This window comes from Martes martes (assembly GCF_963455335.1).
Source record: "Martes martes genome assembly, chromosome: 14".
Classification (NCBI taxonomy): domain Eukaryota; kingdom Metazoa; phylum Chordata; class Mammalia; order Carnivora; family Mustelidae; genus Martes; species Martes martes.
The window spans coordinates 76,681,996-76,704,118 of NC_137902.1; positions in this window are offsets into that span (position 1 = coordinate 76,681,996).

Below are 22,123 nucleotides of genomic sequence, written 5' to 3' on the forward strand. Positions count from 1 at the left end.
GTGTGTTTATGGACATTGGTGAGGGTAAATGCTATGGTGAGTGTTGAGAAGTGTGTTAACCTGGCGATTCACAGACCTGTATCCCTGGGGCTAAAAATACATTATATGTTTATAAAAAATGTTTAAAAATTAATAAAAAAAATTGACACAGATCATTAATTTTGAGGCTGTCTTCTTTATAAAGTATTTAGAACTGTAATTTTCTATATCATACCATTTTACACCTCTCCTATTGAGATAAACAGCTTTCATAGTCATTCAATTCTAAATAATGCTTAAATTTATATTTTTATTTCTTCGTAGACCCATGTATTAGGAGGTTTTATTTTTGTTTCAAAATATTCAGTTTTTTTAAAGCAACTTTTTAATTATTTAATTCTAAATTGACGGTTTTATGGCCAAAGATCTTGGTACCAAAGATCCTGATCTGCATGAGATCTATATTTTTAAATGTATTGTGAATTTTTTTTAAGTCCCAATAATCAATTTCTATAAATGTTCAATGTGTGCTTAAATAAGTGTGTATTCTTTCATTGCTGGATGCATAAATCTCTTTTATGTTATTTTAATTCTATTTAAAACACATGGTCCATCTGTTCTAATATGTCTGCTTCTGTTCAAATCTGTAATCCTGCAGACTTCTTTTTTTTTTTTTTTTTTTTAATGATTTTGTTCCACCAATGTCTTTGTGAGCTATTTTATCCCAGAAGGAGAAGTGTATCTGTGGGATGGGGAGTAATTTATTCTGCTTTTTTATCAAATGAGTCTCTGCAGCAAAAGGACCAGCAATTTTAAATTACTTTAAATATATTAAAGGAGATAAGGGAATTTGAAACAAGAAAAGAGAACAGTACCTAGCCACTCTCTCAAGAATTTTACAAGGCATAAGGATGGGCTGTGTTCTGTGGGCAGGAAACAGGTAAGCCCAAAGGTATGTCCATTCCTAAGAATGGCTGAGCCCTATCTATCTACAGAGAATCACAGTCAATTACTCACCCTCGCTACAAAGAATTCTCAGGTCTGATTCTCACCCCTGTCTGAGGGCATCATGATAAAATACAGATTCCACTTTAGGAGGCCTGGATGGGGCAAGATTCCACATCTCTAACAACCTCCCAAATGATTTTATGCTGCTAATCCTAGACAACACTTCAAATACTAGGCTAGATTAAAGTTCTTCCTTTGTTAAAATTGGCAGAGCAAATCCTTCTCATCAGGAAAATGAGAGGGAAACCACATTAGAGCAGGTAAGAAAGGCTGAGACACAATCTGTCCATAAATTCCACCTCTACTGCAGTAACCCACCATTGGGGAAAACTCAAAACCCAGAGGTCCTCCCTGAGGAACAAAGCATTCCTAACCCACATTGGGTGCCCCAACGTTAAGACCAGCACCTCAGATGAACCCCCCAAATGTCTTGGCTTTGAAGAACAATAGTGCTCACACCACAAGATCTGCAAGGCCGTGACAAACTGAGGAATCACTCTTAAACTATTGAAAGCAACAATCCTAAAATTTGTATGAAACCACAAATGACCCTAATGTGCCAAAGCAATCTTGAGAAAGAAGAACAAAGCTGGAGATGTTACACTCCCTGATTTCATACCATGTTACAAAGCTATAGTATGATATTGGCATAAACACACACACGGATCAATGGAATAGAACAGAAAGCCTAGAAATTAACCCACACACATATGATCAATTCATTTACAACAAAGGAGCCAAGAATAGACAATGAGGAAATGACAGTCTCTTCAATAAATGGTGTTAGAAAAACCCACATGCAAAAGAATGAAACTAAGCCACTATCTCACACCATTTACTAACATTAATTTAAAATGGATTAAAGACTTGAATGTACGATCCCACACCATAAAGTCCTATGAGAAAATATGGTTTAATTCTGCTGTGGTCCAAGGACACATTTTATATGCATTCAATTCTTGTCAATCTATTGAGACTTTTATGTCCCGAAATATGATTCTCTATCAGTAAACACTCCTGTGTGCACTTGAAAAGAATATACATTGCAGCATGTGGGTGGTGCAGTCGTTAAGTGTCTGACTCTTTTTCAGCTCAGGTCATGATTTCAGGGTCATGAGATGGAGCCCCACATTGGGTTCCATGCTCAGCACAGAGTCTGCTTGAGACTCTCTCCCCCTCTCCCTCTGCCTCTCCCACCCATGCTCTCTCTCTCTCTAAAATAAGTAAATCTTAGAAAGGAAGGAAGGAAGGAAGGAAGGAAGGAAGGAAGGAAGGAAGGAAGGAAGAAGGAGAAGAGAAAAGAAAAAAGAAAAGAGAAGAAAAGAAAAGGGAGGGAGGGAGGGGCGCCTGGGTGGCTCAGTTAGTTAAGTGTCTGCCTTCAGCTCAGGTCATGATCCTGGGATCCTGGGATCCAGCCCTGTATCAGGATCCACACACAGCAGGGAATCTGTTTGTCTCTCTCCTCCCCACTTGTGCTCTCTGTCACTATCTCTGTCTCTCTCTCAAATAAACAAAATATAAAAGAAAAGAATATCGGGGCACCTGGGTGGCTCAGTGTGTTAAAGCCTTTGCCTTCGGCTCGGGTCATGGTCTCAGGGTCCTGGGATCGAGCCCCGCGTCGGGCTCTCTGCTCAGCGGGGAGCCTGCTTCCCTTCCTCTCTCTGCCTGCCTCTCTGCCTGCTTGTGATCTCTGTCAAATAAATAAAAATCTTAAAAAAAAAAAAAAGAAAAGAAAAGAATATGAATTCTAAGGTTTTCACTATTTTGATGGAAAGTATTGTGGTCTTCTCTGCCAGTTTCCAGACCACAGACTGATAGAAAACTAGTAGATATTTAAAAATCTTCCTTAGTTATAAAGCAGTGATAATCTGACATCAGGTTATTAAGACTGAGTATATGCTCCAAGTAGGTTTGGGGTCTACTGTTGCAATACACCTTTCTTATCCAATCTGATGCAAGAAACAAGGTGAGGTAGAAGGATAAGTGACCTTGGCCTATTGATGTTCCCTTTAATTTTATACAGAATACAAACTGGCTAATGGTGGATGAACATAAATAAATAGAAAGACTGTGTTTTCTGCGGTTGATCACTAAGCACGAGCAGTGATTTTAAAAAAAGATAACAATTTCAAGTCTTTTACAGTTGACACTGCACTGCCTCCTTTTGTCAACTGCACAGGATTTTTATGAATCTGAAGAATTTTCTCCCAAGCTTATTTAAAGACCAAAATTTTTATGCAACCTCCTCATCTGAAGAGTTATGTTTAAAAGATGTTTCATATAACAAATTCTAGGTAGCTAGCTAAGCAAACACCATTTCATTTTACGAGAGAGTTGGTTTGACGCTGAGGAATCAGGGCAATAACCAAAAGCAATACAGTTTCTGGCTTCTGAAACTATAAAATTAGCTAGGTAATGACATACTTTTCAGCTGATTAATTTTTTTTTTTCTAGCTGGGACATCTGCTGTCATTTGAAAGCTGTCCAGTATGAATCTCTGAAGCAGATGGGAACAGCATGGAAGATGTCAGATTGGCTTGTGGTTCTAAGTAATATTTGCTTCTTTTGGATAAGCCTTTCTACACAAAGGCATTGCTATTTATTCTCAGTTTTAGCCTTAGGTGATGGTCAGCAATCACAGGTGAGAAGAGGCTTGGCATTCTGGGAGAAGAGCTGCCTGCCACAAAACAGAGTTTCCAGGGTGCTGCTTAACATTGCTTTGACACTCCCATGTCGTGTGATTAAACACTTGGTGAGATCCTGGGGTTGCCAGCTGGACATGATTTGACACTCTTATTAATCTTGAGAAATGTTCCCATTTTCATCCAATTAGAAAAGTTTTGGAAAAGCCCTCATGCCATGTGTCTCTGTTGCTTCCAGCAGATCATGCCAGTTGGCGGTTTTCTTTTCATTACCTGGACTGAGTGCTTCCGAAGAACTCCTGTTTGTTTTAACTTCCTGGGTAAAGTCTGTGAATGGAAAGTGGAAGCTGCCTATGATGGGCACCTGAGAAATGTCGGAAATCTTTAAAGATCTCCAGATTCCCTCTAGCCACAATATGGCATTTGTCCTTTTGTGATTGGTTTCCCCTTGAAGCCTGGCCATGAGCCTCAATTCCTGGCATCTGGGCTGTTAGTACATGACTTTGCCAATGTCATGGTCATTAGCTGGGCTTTATGGCGGGGGAACAAAAGAGGATGGAGCTCTTGAGCCTAAAACTTCAGTCCTTCAAGAACAAAATTTATAGGGAGTACACATGATGATCTGGACCTTTTTTCTAGGTGCCCATGCACCAGTGATTAAAAGAATGCCTGGTCTTCAAACCCTCACAGAATAGTGGGCCATCAGACATGCAAAAAATAATTAAATGTAGCATGATCATATGCATTTCTATAAGCATTATGAGGAAAATAGGGTAGAATCTGGAAAAACAAGCCTTTAACTGAGTCTTTAAGGGTCAAAGAGTTCTTCAAGCTACAAAAGTGAGCTAGCATTTTTCCAGGAAGGAACAAATTTATGCAGGTATCAAAATGTATTTATAGGCATTAAACATGCATCAAATGAATGAATAGACAGACAAGTGACATTCAAGGTCAGGGCTGCCCAAACACTGTGGTTTCAGAACACCTTTACACTCTTTTTTTTTTTTTTTAAAGATTTATTTATTTACTTACTTGACTGACAGAGATCACAAGTAGGCAGAGAGGCAGGCAGAGAGAGAAGGGGAAGCAGGCTCCCTGCTGACCAGAGAGCCTGATGCGGATCTCAATCCCAGGACCCTGAGATCATGACCTGATCCAAAGTCAGAGGCTTAATCAACTGAGCCACCCAGGTGCCCCAGAACACCTTTACACCCTTAAATGTTACTGAGAATCCCAAAGAGTTTCTTTTATGTAGGTTTTATCTATCTGTACTCATGATACTTAAAATTTAAACTGAGATATTTAAAAAATGTTTATGTATTAGTTTATTTAAAAAGACACATAACATGCTAACATAAATATTTCATGAAAATAATTATACTTCCTGAACAATAAAACAACAGTACGAAGGGTGGCTATTATTTTATATTTTTGAAAATTTCTTTAATTTCTGGGTTACTAGATCACCATTACTTTTTATTCTTTTTTAATTTTTTTAAATTAACGTAAATATATTATTTCCTCCGGGGGTACAGGTGTGTGAATCATCAGGCTTACACACTTCACAGCACTCACCATAGCACATACCCTCCCCAATGTCCATAACCCAACCACCCTCTCCCCCATGGCAACCTCAGTTTGTTTTGTGAGATTAAGAGTCTCTTATGGTTTGTCTCCCTCCCAATTTTTATATCTACTTCCCCATTCAACCAATTGCACTATGGTGTTTTGCTTGAAGTATATGAAAAAAAAAAATTGGCTTTGCACAGATAGGTAACTGGAAAGAGAAAAATTTTTATTTTTTAATTTTTAAAAAAAGATTTATTTATTTTAGAGAGAGAGAGAACATGTGAGAGTGGGGCACATGGGACAGAGGGATAGGGAGAGAGAATCTCAAGCAGATTGCCCACCGAGCATGGAGCTGAAAGTTGGACTTGATCTCGCAACCCTGAGATCATGACCTGAGTCAAAATCAAGTCAGACACTCAGGCACCCTAAGAATGAGATTTGTAATAGCCTTTAGAGATAATTGTAGATATTCTTCTTTAATACTCTCCAACAATTCTACAAGTGGCACTTTCTTAAAGTTTTGTTGCAATGAGAAATCTGAAACCGTACTAACAGACTTCATACTTGATTACATTAAAATCCACTGATATATCTTGCACTGCAAATGACCCTCTTACCCATGGATGATTTTGTAACAGCGTACATCGGTGATCTGGAAAATACTGGTTCAATAAGTCACGTAGATCTTCTAAATGTTGACACATTTTATTATACAATACTAAAAATCACATCCGCTAATATTACTACTAATCTCATCATGAAAGTCTTTTATCATTGAGAAGCTGTCACATTCACAGTGCTGGATAAAAGTTTTCCAGAATTCCAATTTTTGCTGGAAAGCTTGGATTTTTATCAGTTACTGTCCTTAAGGCAATAAGTCAAATCTGAATACCTATAGTCAGTCTGTCAGTTATTCTTTCGACAAAAAGCATGTTCCAGAAAATAAGAGAAAGTTGCAGCTCAATCTTACAAGTGTTTTTTCCTCAAGAAAACCACTGTACTTGAGTATGCAGCAGAAATACTCACTGTGTACTTCCTATTTCATCATCCAGAAAATTGAAAAAGCATAACTCAAGAGTCAAGATTTAATAAAATTTGTAAATTTTGCTGCTTCATCAAGGACTAGCTAACTCCTTTTTTTAAAAAATTAAATTTAATTAATTAATTTTTTTTTTTTTTTTTTTTTTACACCCCCTGCAAGTGTGTGGAGGAAAAGAACACAATTGTTTCTTGTGAAGTTTGGTGACCTTGCCCTGATTTGCACTCAAGCACCTGCAGTTTTAACCACCATTGTTTTCAAACCATCAGTACAAATGCCAACACAATAAAAAGAGGAAATAATTCTCAGTATTGATCTTGAGCACCGCTGAAAGGGTCTTGGGTACCATATTTTGGGAACTGCTATTCTATGTAAAATTATGAAGTAGATAGAAGAATGAAAACAGAGGGAAAAAATAAAATGTACTGAGCAACCACTACGCATTAGGGACTAAAGCATATTAGGGTTCATTTGGTTAAAAATGATCAAGGGGCATCTGGGTGGCTCAGCTGGTTAAGCGTCTGTCTTTGACTCCAGTCATGATCCCAGGGTCCTGGTATTGAGTCCCCTATTGGGTTCCTTGCTCAGTGGGGAGTCTGCTTATCCCTCTCCCTCTGCCCCTCCCCCACACTTGTGAGCATGCGCTCACACGTGCACTCTCTCAAATAAATGAATAAATTTTTTTTAAAAAAGACTGTCCTTAAAAAATGATCAAAAAATGAAAGCAGCTAAACAAAACAAAAACTGACAAATCAACTAAGACAAAAAGGAATTGTATTGGCTCACAAAAACAAACAGATCAGGCTAGGGAAGGCACAAGAATTCAAGAAAAATCAAAATTGAAAACACATGCATCATCAGGCCACTCCATCTCTCATCCTGGCCCTGTGATGATGGCTTTATTCTCTGACCAGTTCTTCCCATGAAGGTGGGACCCTGGCTGCTAGCAAGTACTGGCTCATCTTTCTAACTCTGTCATAACATAGAAAGAGACAGTCTTCATTACCAGTTCTAATGTGAAAAATTCCAGGCAAAGACTGCATAATCTTGGGTAATATGCCATCTTTATGGCTAGGATTGGGGTGGAAGAGGTAGAGATGGGAATGTTTTCTGGGATTGGCAGGGCCCACTAGAATCCTCTGTTTGGACTAGGGAGAGGAATGGTTCCACAAAAGTGATATGAGTTGTTGCTTTCAGGAGAAAGGAGATGTTCTTGGCAAATTAAGGAGATATCCATTACTACATAGTTGATGATGTGGGAAACAAAGGCAGAAGAAAAATTACTAAGTATCCTTACTACTGACAGCCCATTGACAAGTCCTTGAAACAGGCAGAGTGACATTCTTCCAGGGACTCAACTGCCTCGATGTTGGTATTTTGCTAAGGGCAAAAGGCAGTCTTAGCCCAACCCCAGGACCATGTAAGTCTACTTTGACATATAAAAATGCCTTTGGAAACTTCCTTGATCTCTACTCCCCCAAGATACATGTTGGCAGTCATCCCCCAAGCACATGACCCACCGATATACATCGATATACATCGGAAGGGTCTCATGACAGTTTTTACTGAACAGTAATAAATGAACTTTCCTATCAATAGCTAGCCCCCTCAGGATCCTGAAAACCTTGTTTCCAAAATATCTGGGAGGTTTATACCATCGTTAAGCCCCTCCCAACTTGAAAGTATAGAATGTGCCACTCCTCGTGACTCCAGTGAAGCTCTTTCCGCCCACGGGTCCTGTTCCTGTGCTTTAATAAAACCACCTTTCTGCACCAAAGACATCTCAAGAACTCTTTCTTGGTTGCCAGCTTTGAACCCTAATGTCTTTCCTACATTAGATGATATCGAGATTAGATCTCGATAAATATAGGGACAGATGTTATTAGCCCCTCAAAATACATTGTTAATCAGCCAAATTGTGTTAGCCATTTTTTTTTTTTTTAATGAGGAGCCTAATGGTCAAAAGGTTTAAGTAACTTTCCAGCATCACAAAACTTTTAATTTGGGGAGCTGAATCTGAATGCCTCATCCTGAAGCTTCTAAAATCAACTTTGCCATGCTGTTTTCCACAGAGAATAGGGGAATAGATGTGGATGAATCAAAGGATAAATCCAGCCGTGAAGTGCAGAATAACTGACTTTTTTCAACAGACTGACTTACTACTGCTTTCTTAGCTGAATATTAATATTTAAAAATTTACTGATAACTTGACAGTGAACAATGATGAATTCATCTGGAAATGCATGATTAGATGTATGGTATAAACTTTCTATGCTAGCTTATCCAGGAGGAGTTGCTATAATGTCAAATTGTGCCACACTGATGATGACTATTGATTGAGAACTTAAATGTGCGAAGAGCTCCATATGAAGGACTTCATACACATCGTGATGACTTAATCCTTTCACCAGTCCCAATAACTGGATAACAATCACTACTACCCTTTCCTGGGTGAGGAGATGGGACTTTATGAGCAGTTAAATATACCGCCCACCCTCCCTATCACCCACCCACACACACTATGAGTCAGGATAGGCTACGTTAACTCTGCCGAAAAGTGTCATGGCTTAAACACCTTGTTCTTCTTTCCACTTCCAGTTTACTGCAGGGGGAAAGTGGTGCACTGCTCATTATAGTTCCTCAGGGACCTATAAGGATGAAGCAGCCAATACCTAAGAGGGACACAGAGTTCTGCAGAGTTTCCCTGGTAACTAAGTGCTCCCACTGAGAAGTGACACAAGACTCTTGAATGTGCAACTCCAGAGCCAGGACAGATCAGGGCCCCTCCCTACCCCAACAGGCACAGAAAAAATAAAGCCATGTGCTTGGAAGTAGAAGAATCAAGAATACTTGACAAATACACAAAACACCAGAGGTATCTCATACCTCTTCTCATCTGCCTGAAATTATGTCTGGAATCTCAATGTTCATGTCTTCAACTGAAGGCATTATTGCTATAAGAGAAATGTTAATGAGTTCTTAACAGCCATTCTTTTTAACCTTTAGTTTATGACATTTCCTGAAGTAGGAATAGAAGTACCTCAACAATACTCATCCCAGTCTAAATTGAAGGCTATTTTAGAGTGAAATTATATATCTTTAAGCACAGTCTTTGGTAAATAATGGAGGACTCCATAAACTGGTTATACTAATGGTTATGGTTTATCACAGCTAAAGGATACTGGTTAATGTCAGTCATGGGAAGAGGAACATGGGGCAGAGTCCAGGAAAATTCTGAATGTGGAATGTCCAGTTGTCCTCTCAGAGTGTAGTCATGGGCAGCATTATTTTTCTAGTATCATTGAGTGACAATGATCATGATGCCAACTAAGTAAGCTTCACCCAGGTCTTGGTGTCCAGAGACTTTATTAGGGCTCCATTACTTAGGCATGGTTGACTGTCCACATGGTTCAGCTCCATCTCCAGCCCCTCTAAAGGTCAAGTTGAAACTGTGACCCAAAGCCCCTACCCCACATCACATTCCTAGACTACCTGGTATGGCCAAGCCCCACTCTCAATCATAATTGTAACACTCACATCAAGGAACAACATTCCAAATGTTTAGAGATTACCTAACAGTGATCAAAGGCAAAGGCCAAAGCTCTCCATGGATAAAATTAAAGTCTTTACTATACACAGGCACACACACACACACACACACACATACATACAGAGAAAGCTGTACCCAAATCTGTCATGCTGAAACCCATTCATAAGTCATAGATTGTCCACTGGTAGGAAAAAAAAAAAATTGAACAAAAGAAAAATGCTATTTATTATAGCCACTGACAATAACTTCTATAAATACTACTTTTTATTGGGAGGATTTTGTAAAGAAACAACAATTATTCCAGTATTTTAAATAACACATCTTGCAATCTATCTATAAAGTAAAAAATAATACTAGTATCCTTAAAAAAATGAGTTTAATTATGAGTGTTTTGCTATTTTAAAGGAGCTAGAAAACTAAGCTTTACATACTCTCCTTTCTGTTGGCCTAATTAATTCATTCTCTGGAGGTCTGAATTCACTCTGAAGTTTAGGGCATGTCACTGCTGATGAATAAATTAATGATACAGAGGAATCAAAATCAAAATTAGTATGAAATTAGTATCCTACTGCTCACTATCTTCAGGGAAAACTAAACTTATTAGGAGATCTGTTGATGAGGAACCAACTCTGACATAAATTTGGGGTTTTTTTTGACACCTCTTGTATAACATTGTCATTAACCACATGCTATGTCAAAAGCATAATATATGGGCCCTTACCAAATAATTATTATATGATCACTTTGATATTCGTGTTCTTTAAGAAATAAAAGCTTGACACAAAGGAGAGTCTAAGCTGTGAAACTGCACTGATTACCCTTTAAATTGATTTTATTTATGTTCACCTTGTGGAGAGTCTTAGAGAGGTGGGAAGCTGTTACATTTTAATGCAGCTCACGTTAGGGACTCTAAGGAAAGAATATTCATCTAAATGGGCTTCAAATAATAGTGATGGAAAGAGCCAGTGTAATAGGGAAGTCCTCATTCAGAAATAATCAACACTTAGTCAAAATTTATATTGTCCATAGCTCTTTGGAATTTTATTATTATTGTTATTATTATTAATCACCCTAGGAGAGTATCATACCAAAAGGACGTCCCAGGGGGGAAAAAAAAGAAAAGAAAAAAAGTGAACTTGAAGAAAGGGCTATCATGGGTCAACAAAAAACTTAAATGTAAATGTTATTACAACCTGTTTCCCATCTGTCTTTCACTTTCTCCAACTCTTTTCTTAATGTGTGTTCCTTATTAAAATTAAAGAAATGTTTATTTTCCATTGATTTCTTCTAAGGGTTATAAACAGGATATCCCAAAGTTGAGTTGACAGAATTACTTGAGAAACATGAGAAAGACCGTTTAAAGTATCCAGGAATCACGTGCTTCTAGGATCAGGTGGTGAACGACACCCCCAATAATCACAGAGCAGAGGAGGTTAGCAAATTATAATCTAACACTGTAACCCGAGGCTTTATTATGTTTAAAACAAAAATCAAACAATATGCTTGCATCTCCAGCAAACCTGCTGTTGGAAATTTTGTCAACTTCAATATTTCAAATCTTTTGTATAATGTAAATAAAATATAAAGACGATCCTTTTAGAATGTAGTGCTGAGGAAAGGTTTGCTCTTCTAAAGTGGTAGGGTTTGTTTATTTTCCCAGGTAAGAAAACTCTCCAGCAAGTCATGTTTCTCTGTGTTAGTTACCAGGAAGCTTAGACCTAAAAATGTGCCATTAGGGATCTCTTGGTGGTTGTCTCTCTCCCTAAGGGGGAATGTGGCCTCCAGCAACATAAGGAAATCCATACCCTTCAGATTTTAATCTGAAAATAGGTTCCGGAGTCAGGAAGAGAAGGATGACTAGACATTGCTGACTTCATCTCATTACCACTGCTATTTCCTTGGTTCACCACACTTGAGCCTGGGCATGTTGGATATTTCAATTATAAGAATTAACTAGATGCTCAGAAAGAACAAAGAGAAAATAAAACATCATAGCAATTTCTCTTACAATGTGCTTGTTTCAGTTTCTACCAAAATCTATTGGCTCCTAAGGTCTTCGGATCCCTCTCCCTTGGGGCAGCCTCTTCCAAGAAGAAGATAATCACTCACTTGGACCCCCATTTTGTGGTGAAATTTAGCATGGCCTGGTGTTTATGTTATTACATTTTTCCCCTCCATATTTTCTTGACTTCAGTCCTCACGTTTAACTTCCATATGTATGTTTATATTGTAAATGGCTTCAAATTACTTCTCAAAGTAAAGAGAGGGTAAAAGACAAGTAAATCAACACATAAATTGAGAGCTGGGCTAATTTATAATGCTAATGAATGCTTCCTGAGGGACTGAAGCCCTAGTTTTGGATCAGATTGGCAGAGCATGTAAATACCTTATGGGTTGTAAAATTCCACAGGCTCTAGGAGATTTGGTAGAAAAGAGGGAACCATTTACAGTCCTTCTCCATATTAAAGAATGTAAAATTATTTTTGTGTCTCTGCGAAATAGCAATTCAAAGTAAGGGTAAACCCGATCTGTTTGCTATTTCAGTGTTTCTTGCTTTCTTTAATTATGACACATATTTGTTGTCTGTTATAACCAGTTTTCTTGTTTTAGGTCATCTGTTTTCAAGCAGACAAAGGGAGATAGGACACACCATTGGAAAAGTGAGTCATACATGTAAATCATTCTGCTGGGGGGAAAGCTGGAGGTTTTATACTGAGACTCATGCAATGCAGCTGAAAAAAATATTCTGTATCTCCACCATTTTCCAATACATAATAGTACTACTTCATTTTAATAACCTCTTCTGGTCCTATTTTCTCCTTGAAAAAAGCTGGGTGAGAGCATGGCATTGCTCAGTGGGAGATATCCTGTTTATCATTGTATTAGACAATCACTACATGGTAAACTGAATGGAAAAGCAGCAAGGAGATAGACAAGGCTATAAGCTCATCTATTCCTATAGAATGTGAACCTCGCCTTTGGTGTGATGCGAAAAAACAACCATCTCCTGATATTTATTATATCAGGACTGCATTAGACCTCTGGACTGTTACTGCCATAATTGGTTATACATTTTGTTTCAGCTTCAGTTACTTCTCTGATACATCATTATTTGCTACAAACGCTGCATTTTCCAAAAAGAGGGTGAAAAGGGGGTGGGGATTAATAAATAAGTCCCATTCCCCTAATCAAGAAAAAGTGAGAACGCAGGACACAGGGAAGAATGGTCCTCAATTCCAATGTCTTCGGTGTGACTCTTTATAGAAGTGCTTAAAAGATACCATCTGAAAAGGAATAAAATGTTAAATATGTGTGTGTGTTTGTTTTACAGACTGTTATCAAAACAAATTCAATTAAAATTTTAAGATTACATATACATATAGTACAGGTCATATTTAATGTATGAGTTCTGCAATATGAGTTCTGTCAAATCTGAATTTCCTCAATGTGTGTCACTTTAAAACTATATATGGGTTTGTGTGTATGCCTGTATGTATTTATTTATATATAGAAACAGGTATGTGGATACACATGTATACATCCAACTACATGTATATGTATATGTATATGTATAAGTATATGTATATAGTGTATCTACCTGCACGCATAGATGCAAACACACATACATACAACTACGATGCTTGATTGTATCTGAGAATCATAAACACTGGCCTTCACTAAATTCACTCAAACATTTACTCATTCACTCATTCAACAACCAATTTAATCAGCAAATATTTATTAAGTTTTTTGTGCAAGCCATTAGGCTCATTGATGAATTTTAAAACGATTAAGACTAAGGGTTGCCCCAAAACAGGTTAGAATGCATGAAAGGAGCTAGGACAATTTACAAGCAATGATTACGAATGTGAGAATAATTAAGAACCAACTGACTGTATTGTTCTTTCAAATAAATGGAATTTAGAAAATTATCATGGAGGATATGGCACCTAAACTAGGTCTTAAGCAAGTACAGTTCCAAAGGTTACATGAAAATTAGAGCATTTAATTAGAGTAAGTGACAAGAAATGCAAAGAGATAGGAAAGAAATTTGGGTAGAACTTCAGAGTCCTCAAATTTGGTACAACATCAACTTTATTTTTAGGAACATCAACTTTTATTTTTATGACGAAGCTGGAAGGGGCAATTAGATTCAGATGGTGGAGAACCCTAAATGTGTGACCAAAGGCTCAGTCATCAATTAATAAGCAGAAGGGAGTCAGAGAAGTCTTTGGATCACTAAGTATAACCAACAGCTGGCTTTGCTAGCTTTATCCAATGGCAGCATGAGCCACAGACTGGTGTAAGAAGCCATCAAACAGTGAGCTTGGGTTGAAGGTCACATGAAAGTGATAATAAGTTGGATAATAATGTTAGTGCTGAAAAGCCAAGGGCAGGCAGCCTGTGTGTGTGTGCATGGGTGCTGAACACACCCCAGCAATGTGTCTGGCATGGGGTCACCGTTACAAAGAACAGATTGCTTCTTTGATATTAGAAGTTTAAGAGAAATAAAAATTAAATTCCTTCTAAGATTCATGCCTGGGCAACCGAGAATATAGTATTTCCATTAGCAGATATTATATGGAGAAATCAAGAAGAGCACAGTTATAGAGATAGGAGAGAAGTTCTGGATTTGAGGACGGAAATTTTATTTACTTAGCAGTTCCTTTGGCTTTATTAAAAATTTCCAGGAAGTGCACAATACCTCTTCTATGGATGAAAACTCCTATTTTCCCTTTGATGTGCTTCTCTCAACAATTCTTACCTTCACTCTGGAATTGCTGATAATTGGATCTGATTCACTGAAACATGCTGTCTACTACTTTAAATGTTTCCCACCGGTTCCTTCACTGAAACCCCCAGGAAGCTCAAGTGGATGAATGTTTTACATTTTCACAAGAGGCAAGTCACTTAAAAGGGTGATAAAACCAGACAGCTGGGAGAGGCCCAGAGCTGATTTCCTCCATACTTCACCCCATTTCACAGTTGGCCCTTCTCTTACTATTTTTCCAGCAGTTTTCTTCCCTGTCATGCTGCACTGAATCTACTACTAGATTGTGTAGTACTCTATCCACACTTAGACCAAGAAGAAGTGATTTGTTTTGCTTCTGTGGTAAAGAGCTAACAGTCTCTACTGCACCAGCAAATGATTATTTACATGCCTACATTTAGGTTACTTGTTGCAGCTTGTAAATAAATAAGAAACTTGCTCCAGCCCATGTAAATCTGTGTGTATATATTTCACATGGCCCTGGACACATAAAGACATTCAGCAAATCCATTCTGATAAATTTTTTAAGAATTTAGGTCAGACTCTGGCTTCCAAAAACTTAAGGAAAAAAGAGCTTTCTAGTCCGGTCTTCAGAAACCTTATTCCCCATAGTCTCACCCCCATGCACCCCATCAACTGTCACACTACCGACTGTTCCTCGCAGAACTGCCTAAAGTCTTCTACTCCACAGAGGTCTCTAAAGTACCAGAACTGTTGAAAACAAAACCAACAAGACATCTCTAATTGGAAAGGGTCATTCAAGTCTACCCTGCTTCTTACTCTTCCCTTTGAGTTAGTTCCAGGTATCCTGGAGGTCTTAGTGAAGATTTAGGGACTGGAAATTAGCTGAGGGGGACTATCACATCTCAGCATTTATCCTCTGTCTAGCCTAACTGAATCGCTTGTCTCTTTATGCACTTCTCGTTGTTTTTCCTGCCTGCTGTAACAAATTATCACCAACGTGGTGGCTTAAAACAACAGAAATTTATTCTCTCACATTTCTGGAAGACAGAAGTTTGAAATAAGTACCACTAGACAAAAATTAAAGTGTTGGCAGTGCTGCACTCTTTCCAGAAGCTCTAGGAGAAAATCTGTTCCTTATTTCTTCCAGTTCTAATGGCTTCCAGGATTACTTTTATGACACATCATTCCAATCTTACAATCTCTCTGCTCTGACTTCACGTAACCTTCTTTTCTTCTGTAGTCAGATCTCTCTCTGCTTCTCTGTTATGAGGACACTAACAGTGGCATTTAGGACCCACCCAGGTAATCTAGGATAATCTCCCCATGTCAAGAGCCTTATCTTAACTGCATTTGCATAGACATTTTTCTAAATAGGATGACATTTACAGGTTCCAAGGATTAGGCATTGATATTTTAGGGGGATCATTTTTCAGCCTACCACAGTGTAGTATCTGGCTTCCAAAAATTCACATCCATTTCCCACGCAAAATGCATTCACCCCATCCCAGCATCCCTCAAAGTCATCAACTCAGTCTAAAAGCACATCCAATTGTCATCAGCTCCAAAGTCTCAAATGTCATCTAAATTATTAAACCAAGGATAGGTGAAAGACTGGGTATGATTCATGGGGTATTTTTCTGCATCTATGGACCCTTGAAGCTAGAAAAAAAGTTTTCCCATTCCAAAAATGCAATAGTGGAACGCGTATATAGGACAACAGGGCAATTCCCGTTTCAAAAGGGAGAAAATGGAAGGTAGAAAGGAGTCATCAGTTCCAGGTAATTTCAAAATCCAGTAAGGTAAGTTCCATAAAGTTTCAAATCCCAGGAAAGTCCTCTGTGGCTCACAGTTCTGCCCTCTCCATCAACAGCTCCGCCATCTGGGCTCAAGGCTTTGCCCTCAGAGTCAGTTTTCCTTTTCTTGAAGTGTGGCACTTGTTCTGTCAGTCACTCCCTCTGTCTCTATCTTCACATGAGCTTCTCTTCTTCTGTCTGTAAAATCTAGCCCACCTCTCTCTTCTAAGGACACTTGAGATGGCATTAGGGCCCATTCAAAATCCAAAGGAATTTCCCCATCTCAAGATCTTTAATTATTCACATGTGGAAAGACCCTTTTTTCCAATAAAGTAACATTTACAGATTCTAGGGATTAGGATCTGATATCTTTGGGAATTTCATTTCCAATCTACTACATATATACCTAATGTTGAATTCTTACTTTAGAGAAATGTGAACACAAAACACTGGGGGTAGACCAGTTGGCATATTAGACACGTGCTATGTTTGCTAATCAAAATGTCTTCCATGCCTCCATTTTCATCTCTCCAGAGACGGGATGGAGAGTAAGAAATCTGTCTTCTTTCTCCTTTTTGCTTATATGTCATAAAAATGAAAAACAGATAATAGTGAGAATTTCACATAGAATCAAATTATATTGGAGATTAACCTTAGTTCTACTTGAGCATTTACTCAAAAGAGTTGAGGGTCTGATTAAAGGTAAATGCTATAAGACGTTTGCTCTCTGGTATAAATCACCTATTATACTCTCAAATACTGTTGGCTTTCATGATTCAGCTGAGAATCATAGACTCCTACAGTCAAAAGAGGTCCCTGAGATTGTTGATTCTAATTCCTTTATAAATGAAAAAATGGGTCCAGAAGGGGTAAGTTTCTTGCTGAAGTCACAAAGTCAGTTAGCCTGCAGAATTACTCTATTCTTCCTTTTTGCCTCCTTTTAAGCATCCTGACCTTTCAGATCTATTGCTATGATTGTTTTCCTTATTATTTCACACAGTTGCAGTGTATCATTCTAATTATTGCTAATATAGAAAAGACTGGATATTGCCCTCTAAATCCTCTACTCATATTTAGACATAGTATAATAACTCCCCCAGAATCCACTTCAAATATGGGGGGCAATGTAGACAGAGAAAATAAGGAAAAAGGAAGGAGGAATGTAAAGGAAGTCACTACCACAAGAAACAATACATGGCTGGTGGGCTACCATTACCTCTTTAATAAGCCTAAATTTTATTTATTTATTTATTTACTTATTTTAGTTTAGTTTAGTTTCAAGTTTTATTTCAACTAATTAAAAGTTAATTTATAGAGTAATAACAGTTTCAGAAGTAGAATTTAGCAACTCGTCACTTACATATAACCCCCGTGCTCATTACAAGTACCCTCCTTAATGCCCACCACCCAACTAGTCCATCCCACACTTACCTCCCTCCATCAACCCTCAGTTTGTCGTCTATCACTAAAAGTCCATTTTATGACTCTGTTTTTTTCCCGTATGTCCATCTGTTTCATTTCTTAAATTCCACATATAAGTGAAATCATATGGTATTTGTCTTTTCCTGAATGACTTATTTCAAATAAGCCTAAGTATTAAAGTAATGTTAAAGTAAAGAGATAAAATGATGTGTAACTCAACTTTGAAAACTAAAAAAGAACTGAAAATATTACCTAGCATAGAGAATATAATGCCAAGTGAAATAAGTCAGTCAGAGAAAGACAAATGCTATATGATTTCACTCGTATGTGGTATTTAAGAAACAAATGAACAAAAGGAAAAATGAGAGATACAAACCAAGAAACAGACTCTTAACTACAGAGGAAAAACTGATGGTCTCCAGAGGGAAGGTGGGGGGATGGGTGAAATAGGGGATGGGGATTAAAAAGTGTACTTGTCCTGATGAGCACAGGGTAATGTATGGAATTGTTGAACCACTATATTTATACCTGAAACCAATATAACACTGTATACTAACTGGCATTAAAATTAAAACTTTAAAAAAATAAAATAACACTCTTTAAAATCCTTTTTGTAAGCGCTTATGGAATTAAATATTTACTTTTTCCATAGTTGTAATTTATTTGCATAAAATTTGGACAGAAGCATTACTTATGAGGATTTCTTTGGAAAGTATTAAAGAGAACTAAGTATATATCAAATACAAATACACAACAATCAGTGACATTGTTTATCTCCTTCCCTGTTGCTTACATGCTAGCAACCTATTCAAGCATCAGAAACACTAATCAATTCAACTCAGCAGTTAAAACAAATTGAAATTATCAGCACGACTCTGGAAAATAAGTGAATGAATGATATGCCAAATTTTCTGTCTATGTGACTATGTAAGCTTTCCAAGAAAAGCAGTTCTAAACCTGGTGTGTGGCAGAGAATTTCTAAACTCAGGCTCTACATTTCTGATTGTATAGTTGTTTTGTCAATTATACAGGATTTATTTTACATTTCGGACACACCTTTATTTAATGACAAACTATTTATGGTTTCAGGCCATGAGAGTGAACTTGTATATTCCCAGAGAAATAGATAGCATGAAGTCTGAAATTGTGGTAAGTGACTTTAGTCTACCTTTCCATATAGAAGGTGACAGAAATGCCACATTGGATGGGAAAGGAGAAGACAGAGGGGGAAAGAGAGGCATTTTTTGAATGCCTAATATATTCTGTGCCAAGGACCATATTACATATTTATTTTATCTATATAACTACTCCCTTCTCTGTCTGCTTTCTACTCCATCAATGGAATGAATATTAGGATGTCTTCTTCTAGTCCAGCTTTTCCCACTGTAGCAGTGAGATCTGAGCAAGTCTGTTACCCCACTTGAGACTTCAGTTTCTTCATCTTGTGTGGGATTTGGACTGAGGCATTGCTAAGTTTCCTTCAGCATGCATAACCTGAGTTCTTCCACCTAATAGCGGGTCCCAGCAGTAGTCCCTACTGTTTCAGTCAATTCCTGCCCCAAATTAGGGAATTACAGTGTATCCATTCCTGCAAAGATGGGGCTCAGGATTATAAACCTGAATGAGAGGATTCCTATTCAGGAGTAGCTCCTCCGAAGATACATTTTGAAAAAGATACTTTCTGTGAACTTTGTTAAATTGCTTTGGGACCCACAAGCAGACAGAACATAGCATAATTTGTATGGTGGTGATACAGTTATTGACACTATTACTGTATGTTCTTATCTACCATTTATTTTCTCTAAGGAAAATGCATCTGAGATACTAATAGCATTATAAACAATCATGAACTAATTATAAAAATAAAATATTATGCCCAAGAATGGCAGAATACATATTATTTTCAAGGGCACATGGAACATTTACCAAAATTCATCATGTACTGGAGTATGAATAATTATCTGTATGATTTCAGTCATACAGAATATGGTTTCAATAATATATGATGTAATTAAGCTGGACATAGGCAACAATAAGTTATAAGAAAGTTCTGATGTTTGGAAATTAGACATCTATTTGTGTATATCTTATGAGTGAAAGATAAATCATGGAGTGATTTCAATATGACAAATCTTATATGATGTAGCTGTCCACTCTATAATGAGAATATTTATAGCTTGAAATGTACATAATAGAAACATTAAAAGAAGTATAGGCAATGATTCAAGCATGCATTTCAAGAAGCAAGAATGTAGATCAAAGAAATAACAGATATAAAAGCAGATATCAATGATGGAAAAAAACAATAGAGAAAATCAACATAACCTAAAGGTGGTTCTTTGAAAAGACTGCAAAGGTAGATAAACCCCTGGCAAGAAAAAAAAATGAAAAAAGAAAAATCACCATTATTAGAAATGAAATCATTCTGGACCATAGAGAAGGAAAAAAAATAATAGGTTATTATAAATGTAGTTAACCCAAATTTGAAAATGTGATATAATAAGCAAAACATAATAAATCTGACACAAGGGGAATAAAAAATGTAAGTGCGTGTGTTTCCGTTAATTAAATGCATATATAATTAAAAACTTTCTCACACACACACAAAAGAATCCAGACTCAGAAAGATGCACTAGATTTTGACCATTTTTTTAAAGATTTTATTTATTTATTTGAGACACAGAGAGAGCACTAGCGGGGATGAGAGGCAGAGGGAGAAGCAGACGCCTAGCTGAACAGGAAGCCCAATGTGAGGTTCAGTCCCAGGACCCTGGGATCATGACCCAAGCCAAAAGCAGGTGCTTAACAAACTGAGACACCCAGACACCCCAGATTTTGACCAATTTGACAAAATCTCTTCCAGGGAATATAAAAAGTAAGAATACTAACTTGTTTTAGGAAACCAGTGAAACCTCAATTCCAAAATTTGACAAAAATATTAGAAGAAAGAATGATTATAGGCCAATCTCTCTCATAAACAACAGGGCAAAAATCCTAAACAAAATATTTGCAAATAGAATCCAATAATATATATAAAAAGGATAACATACCATTACAAAAGGAGACTTATTCCAGCTTATTTTTATATGAAATCATTAGACAATATATTCGTGACATTTATTCACTAAAGGTAAAAATCTTATTTCTTACAGCATTGCTATTTTCCTATAGGAAAATTTTTTATCAAATCCAAAAAGGGAAAAATATAAAATTTAACACATTTTTTAAAATATAAGCACTTAACAAACTAGGAATAGATTAAACCAATTTCCTTAAACTAAAAAATGTATTCTATAACACATAAAGCAAATTTCATATTTAATGTTATAGAACATTCCTTCACATATCAGGAACAAGACAGAGTCCCACTCTTAATACTTCTAATCAACATTAAATGAGAACCTCTAGACATTTAAATAAGAAAATAAAAGTAGGAGAGTATATGGATTGTAGAAAAGACATGAGCTTTGAAGTGTTTTATATGTAGAAACCCCCAGAAATCATAAAGGTAAACACTAGACATAATAAATAGTTTTAGCACAATCATATGATATAACCAATGAATAAAAATCAACTGAATTTCCAAATACCAACAATAAACAAAAATTAATTTTTTAAGTTATATAATTGACAATAGAATCAAAAACATCAAATACTTAAGAACATTCTAAAGTAGCATGCAACAGAACTCTGTATGCAAAACTAGAAAAATTTAAAGTTTCAAATAAATGAAGGGCTTTTCTATATATATGGATTAGATTTAATATTGCAAAAACTTTGATTTTGCCCAAATTGATTTGATAACTTCTCAATTAAAAATTTTGGCAAGTTTTTAAATAGAAATTAACAAGATCATTCTAAAATTCTTACAAGAATTCAAAGGGCCAAACACAGCCAAGGAAACACTGAAAAAGAACATATTCAGAGGATTTACAATATCAGATACCAGGAATAACTGAAAGCTATAGAAATTAAATAGCTAAGATTTTTAAAAACTTTAAATGATTTGAGTACCTTAGAACAAACCAAACCTTATATGCACACCTGATTTATGATAAAAGTGATAATTCCAATTTGTGAGTACAGGAGTTTATATTCAATAAATGGAGCTGAGTCATTTGGATATTAAGTGGATATTAACTTGATTAATTAATTGGATGTTAATAGATATTAGGTGGAAATTTTAAAATTGATTCCTAAACTCATACCATAATCAAAAGTCAATTTCATATAACTGTTAACCTAAATGTAAAAGGCAAAACATACACTTCAGCAAGATGACATTAGGAAGTATTTTCATGACCTCGGGATAGGTACAATGTCTTAAACATACCAAAAAAAAAATTACTAAATTAATCTTATAACCTAAATAAACCTAAATATAAC